Genomic DNA, 5,971 nt, shown 5'->3' with positions numbered 1-5,971 from the left:
GCTACACGTTGCTGCTGTTGGAATTGGGGTTTGTTGCAGCTGGTCAGATGGAATTGAAGTGATGCTGGTGAAGAGTGACTGGTGGTGGATTGAAGACAGAGTCTAGTGAGCTGTTTGTAGGCTTGTAGTAGTGATGCAGCTGAAACTGAGGTGCTTCTATGGAGTGAGCTTGAAGCAATGATGCAGTGGTTAGTGATGCAGAGAAGGGTACCAAGTGGTTGGTTCTGAGAGTTGAGCTGGCGCTGCAGATGAAGGAACTGCAGAGGAGGATGCTGCTGCTTTAATCAAGGTATATTGAAATATAAATTTTTGGAGTATCTGTTGTATAAAAAGGGCAATTAAGAAGAATCTTATGGGTTGCAAACTTGCCCTTGGACCTAAATTAGTATTCAGACTAGTTTTTTAATTCATAAATTGTGTCATGTTGTTGAGTGGAACTGATTTGTGTTATCTATGATACAGGAAAGTGGAACTGAGAAGCCAATAGTAGCATTCATTGCCGGTCTTACAGCTCCACCCGGTCGTCGTATGGGTCATGCTGGAGGTATGCTTGTTAGCTATAGATGCCTGAGCATATCATGTATCGTGTTTCATTTGTTTCTGTATCTTACTTAAGCTGTGAGGTTTCTCTGTTATTAGCCTTGTCATCCTAATTTTGTTGTTGTTGCAAATGCAGCTATTGTGTCAGGAGGCCTCTTGAAGGATAGGTTCTGCCCAGGACAAAATCAAGACCCTGAGGGAAGCTGGGGTTACCGTGGTCGAGTCTCCAGCTAAGATTGGTGTTTCCATGCTAGAATGTTTCAAGCAGCGAGGCCTCTTGAAGGATTAGGTTCTGCACCCAATCTCTTTTTTCTTGTTACTACGGGGTGTACGGATTTCACAGAATTTTGGAAGCAGTTTTTGTTTTCTGAATTTGCTTTGTCAATAATTGGAGTTGGTTTTGTAAACACACCTAGCGACAGTCCTTCAATTGCAAGCCTGTTCTGGAGGAAATTATACCATTTTTCATTTTTAGTATAGATTGTTTCTCTTAGATTGATCCCACGTGTATTCCGACCGTTAGCAAATCTTGCACGTTTTTCTCACGTGCACCGAGTCGCGAGTTAACTCACTACTCTATAGCCGGTTAACTCACTACTCTTTAACTGATTAACTCAATCCCTGTTAACTGATTCAGGGGCTTCTATGTAATTTTGTACGGGTTATTTAATGCCACGTATGCACTAACAGAGACTAACATCCGTCAACCGTTATCTCAAAAAAACGGAATGAAAAAAGTCAAGAGTATGACATTTAATAAACTCTGAAAAAAACGGTGGCATTTTCAGAAACTGCATATTAGAAGTGTGGCACTTTATTAAAATCCCTTTTTTTTTTGATTTTTCCATTAGAGTTTTCTCGGAGTTTTTTTGGTGGATTTTCGATGAATTTGAGTATGTTTTGTTTTGGCGTTGTTTGTGAAAAATATTAGAGTTTTGATTAGTCATTTTTTCCATGCTTCTAACCCTGGTTATCTGATTTGTATATCATTTTCATAAATTTTGATATTAAAAGTAACATCCACATCGGAATCTGGAATCCGGATGAATAAAAATCTATCACCACACCAGAGTTATCTCGTTCTTCCTTCTTTATCATTTATTTTTTTCTTTATTTGTTTCCCCTGTTGCGTGTTAAGTACTACTCATGCAAATAGGATCAGAACATAATTATTTGGTGGACGACTGGAAATAAAGTTATAAATTCTCCTGATTATCAATAACATTGCCTAATGATCAAGATGAAGGATTTATTGAAGAGCGAGATTCATGAGTTGCTACGATTAGGAATACTAAAAGTAGTAATACGGCGAGGAACAAACTTATCATGATATACCACGATAGATTTTTGAACTTTTGATCGATTAAATAAATTTCATCCTTTTATAATTAGGGGGTTGGGAAGACTACTGAAACTCAATGGTGAATATGAAAATGTCCTCTCTTACATGCAGTATATATGAGAGAAAAATCAAGTGATGGTTTCAATGAGAGAATTGAACTTCACACTCAAACATTTTTACATCATTATTCTTGGACCATCGTGAGGTTCTAACCTCTGTAGCTTATCATCACTCAATCCCTAAACCACTGTTCAATATTAAAAACTTCGTCTAATGCAGATTTTGAACAATCAAAACGGCATCATCATCACAAAATTTCTTTCTGGATTTTATCTAATTAATTAATAATCCGAATGAATAGAAACTTCAATTAAAAATCATCGACTACAGAAAATTTGTAAAGCCCAACATTGATAACTTTAATTGACAATCAACAATCTAAGTTCGCTGTCCATGTCTCAATCTAATATTAGGGATATCATGGAGGATAGAACACCTAAAGTTAACTAGATAGATGCAGTAGAAGTTAAGTAGATACAACAGAAGTTAAGAGAAAAGAGAGAGAGATATGGCGATATGATTTCGTTGGAGTTCTGATATTTGTTTCTCCAATTCGCAATGTGTGGTATTTATTTTTAAAACTAAATTATTAAAAAAAAAAACAGAACTAGTGACAAAACCCCTAGGTGAACAAACTAGTGATAAGAAAAAACCGGTCATATTATTTCTACCAAATAAAAACCGTTTCAAATAAAACTGGGACAAAAACCCCAAGCCAAATAATAATGTGTAAATTTAGTTTTTGTTACTTTTAAAAAAGCCAAACATACCCTTCGACCTTTTCTTCTTCTTCTCTGATTTCTTCTTTCTTCCGTCTCCTTCTCCCACCACCATCATCACCAGCAACAACAATGGAACTGCACGAGAAGAACAACGCTGATTCAAGAGGTGAAGAATTCGAGAGACGTTTTCTCTTATTCATTTCCCTAAAACTGAGAAAAGAGGACAATTCTTGTTAAGTTTTTCCGATTTTAGGTTTCAGTTTGTTAATCAGATTCTAGGGTTTGTTGTCCAGTTTGTTAATCAAATTTTAGGGTTTCCTCATCTGATTTCAGGTTGTTTATGAGAGTTCATAGTTGGAACTCTTTCATCATCTGATTTTAGGGTTTCACTGTCACCTGCGTAAGCCTCTCTCCACCCTCAGGTAAGCTTATCTTAATCGGATTGATCAAGTGAAGCGCTTCAGATCTGAGGTTTGTTATTCCCTTTTCTGTTGTGATTTGAAGTATTTTAGATTTTTAGTATTCTGCAATATAAACCCTAATCTCTTGTGAGAGTGTCATTTGCAGTCTGTACTCTTAATTAGAATCCATTGGAGACGAAGTAGGGTTCAAGTTTTGAAGTTGCAGCTGCTCTAAAAGCTACAGAAAGTGGAGATAAAATTGATGTGTGTTGTGTTGATGAGTCTGAGAAGATGAGAAGTAGAGTTCTGGTAGGAGGTTGTATGATACTGCAGCTGTAGAAGATGAATTCTGGTGGTGGATAAGAATCTGGTTTGAATTGAGAAGATGGTTTGCATCTGCAACTCAGTTTTGGAGACAACCAGTGATGAATAATGGGTATTGTGTTGTGCTGTATCTGGTGGATTCTGCAGTGAATGGAGCGATGGATTATGGAGCTTCTGAAATACAGTGGCTAGGGTTGCAGTTGAGAATTGAGATTGTGCTATGTGCAGTATGGAAAGAAGAAATTACAGGTGAAATTCTTGAATGGGAAATTGAGTTATGGAAGAGTGAATGGAACTGAATTACTGTGTGGGCTGAGCTGAGCTGAACTGAAGTTGATGGTTGAACTGAGTGCAGTCACGCCATGGCATTTCAGGTGGTCTGGAATTGAGATTGGTAAGGGTTCAGCTGGTACTAGTTGTGCTGTTGAGAAGTTGATGTTGCAGAGCTGAAGTGAGTGCTGGGAAGGCTGAACTGAGAATGGGTTGAGCAGTAGCTGGAGATTGAAGCAACTACTTTATTTTTTGCTGATTTGGGGTTTAGATCTGTGGATATATGTACTTACTGATCTGTTTTTTATTTTTGGTTTTCTATGCTTTTGTGTTGCTGGTGGTGGTGTTGGCATCTAAGGTTTGGTATTCTATGGTGGAGTTGGGTTTGCAGGAGGTTGTTGGTCTTTCTAAAGCTCTGGTGGTGGTGAATTTTCAGCTGGTGGAGGTTCTGTAGTAACAACAGTTGCATCATGAGCTTCAACAGCTTCTGAGGGAGGTGGTTCTGTAGGGGGTTGAGTAGAATCTGAAGCAGAGGCTGAGGATATATGAAGATTAATACGAGAAATAAAAATTGGAAGTGAATGATTATGATGATGAAGAAGAGTGATGGAGAGGTTTGTTCTTTGAAACCTTAAAGAGTAAAATTTCATTATTTGTTTGAAGTCATTTGAATTTATTGACGTGTTTTCTATTTTTAGTTTTCTGATATTGCAGTAAGAAGATGACGATGATGAGTAGAAGTAGAAGCAGCTTTAGCCCCCTTTTGATTTTGGTTTTCTTAGAAATTGTGAAGAATAATTTTCAATTGTCTGAATTGTGATCATGTTGTATTAACTGATATTGGTTTATATGCTCTATGTTAATTACCTGCAAAAATGTTTGGAGGATGTAAAATAATACATTTCTTGTTCGAATGACGATGAATGCTTAAGCCTTGCAAACAAGGGCTGGAGTCGATTGTGAGGAACACAATCATCCGCATTTGAAGTATGCTAATTGTGCCTGTTGTAGGATTTAATCGTTGTCGACTAGATTAGTAATACTCCAGTCTGAAGTATCTTTCTTTTTTCTGTTGTCAGTCATGCTACTTTTATGGTTCTTTTTTGTTAGTAAGTTAGAATTATATCTTTTAGGTACATGATCTTTTTGAATTATGTTTCTCTGAAGGAAGAATGAGTACTCTTTGCTAAATTTGGTACTGAGTAAAATGAATGGGTGAATGCATATATGTAAGGCAATTCGCAAGCGTTCTATCCCTATCGAGCCTTCCAAATGTGGAACAGTTGAGATTGGAGATCTTGTCGTTTGCTTCCAGGTAATGTCATGTTATATTTTGATCAATTCTTCTCTTTAGTACTTTTTAAAGTTTATTTTATCATGTCTAATTAAGCTTCTTTGGTTTGTATTCAGGAGAGTGAAGCTCAGGCAATCTTTGACGCCCATGTTCTGGAAATCCGCAGGACATTACTGGAACAAATGCTGCATATGTAGGGCGTCCACACGCCATTCCTAAGTGGAATGGTCTCCTACCTAAATCAGGAGAAATGGTATGTTTCCTTCTCCGGTCATCACTCTTTAGAATTTTTATCCTAATTTGCATATGCTACTTCTGCTGTAGAACCATCTAGTTGTTTTCTGAGTTGTTTCAGTACTTCTATTTTCACCCAGTGTTTTCTTTTGTTGATATTTAATATGTATTGAGTATAAGTGACAATATCTAGGATGATATTGTAGTTCTTGCGGGGCTGTTGACAAGAAAATCCATCGAGGAACGATGTGAACAGCTAAGAGCTGGAGTTGAAATGGGCAGTCCTGATTATATGATAAAGATACGGTGCAGGAGAGGCTATCGTATTAGCATTCCATTCTAAATTAATTAACTAGTTAATTTGATCTGTGGTTATGGAGTAGCAAAACTATGTTATGGCCACTCAGACCCGTACAACCATAGTGTGGTTATGGTGTTGGTCGCGGTGGTTATTGGTGAAATGACAATGTGGAAAAATGATGAAACCAATTTCGGTTTCATCTAGTTTTGGTGAAACCAACTTTGGTTTCATCATTTTTGCCTAGTTTATTTTGGTTTGGTTTCATCATTGAAGTTGTGTTGGCGAAATGACAATATGTGGAAAAATGATGAAACCTAATTAGGTTTTATCTAGTTTTGGTCATTTTTGCCTAGTTTATTTTGGTTTGGTTTCATCATTGAAGCTGTGTTGGCGAAATGACAATATGTGAAAAATGATGAAACCTAATTAGGTTTCATCTAGTTTTGGTGAAACCAATTTTGGTTTCATCATTTTTTCTGTTTG

The 5,971-nt window shown here is 37.0% G+C and overlaps 1 long non-coding RNA gene across 1 annotated transcript; it reads left to right on the top strand.

Moving 5' to 3' along the window:
• Nucleotides 1-239: 239 nt before the first annotated feature.
• On the top strand, nt 240-694 carry LOC113354069. Its single transcript, XR_003361661.1, has 3 exons — nt 240-289; nt 463-544; nt 677-694. It is a non-coding gene; the product is annotated as an uncharacterized LOC113354069 (long non-coding RNA).
• Nucleotides 695-5,971: the final 5,277 nt, after the last annotated feature.

Source organism: Papaver somniferum, chromosome 2, assembly GCF_003573695.1.
Source record: "Papaver somniferum cultivar HN1 chromosome 2, ASM357369v1, whole genome shotgun sequence".
In the NCBI taxonomy this organism is placed as follows: domain Eukaryota; kingdom Viridiplantae; phylum Streptophyta; class Magnoliopsida; order Ranunculales; family Papaveraceae; genus Papaver; species Papaver somniferum.
The sequence above is the reverse complement of the archived record's forward strand: the minus strand, read 5'-3'. Positions and strand labels throughout refer to the sequence as shown.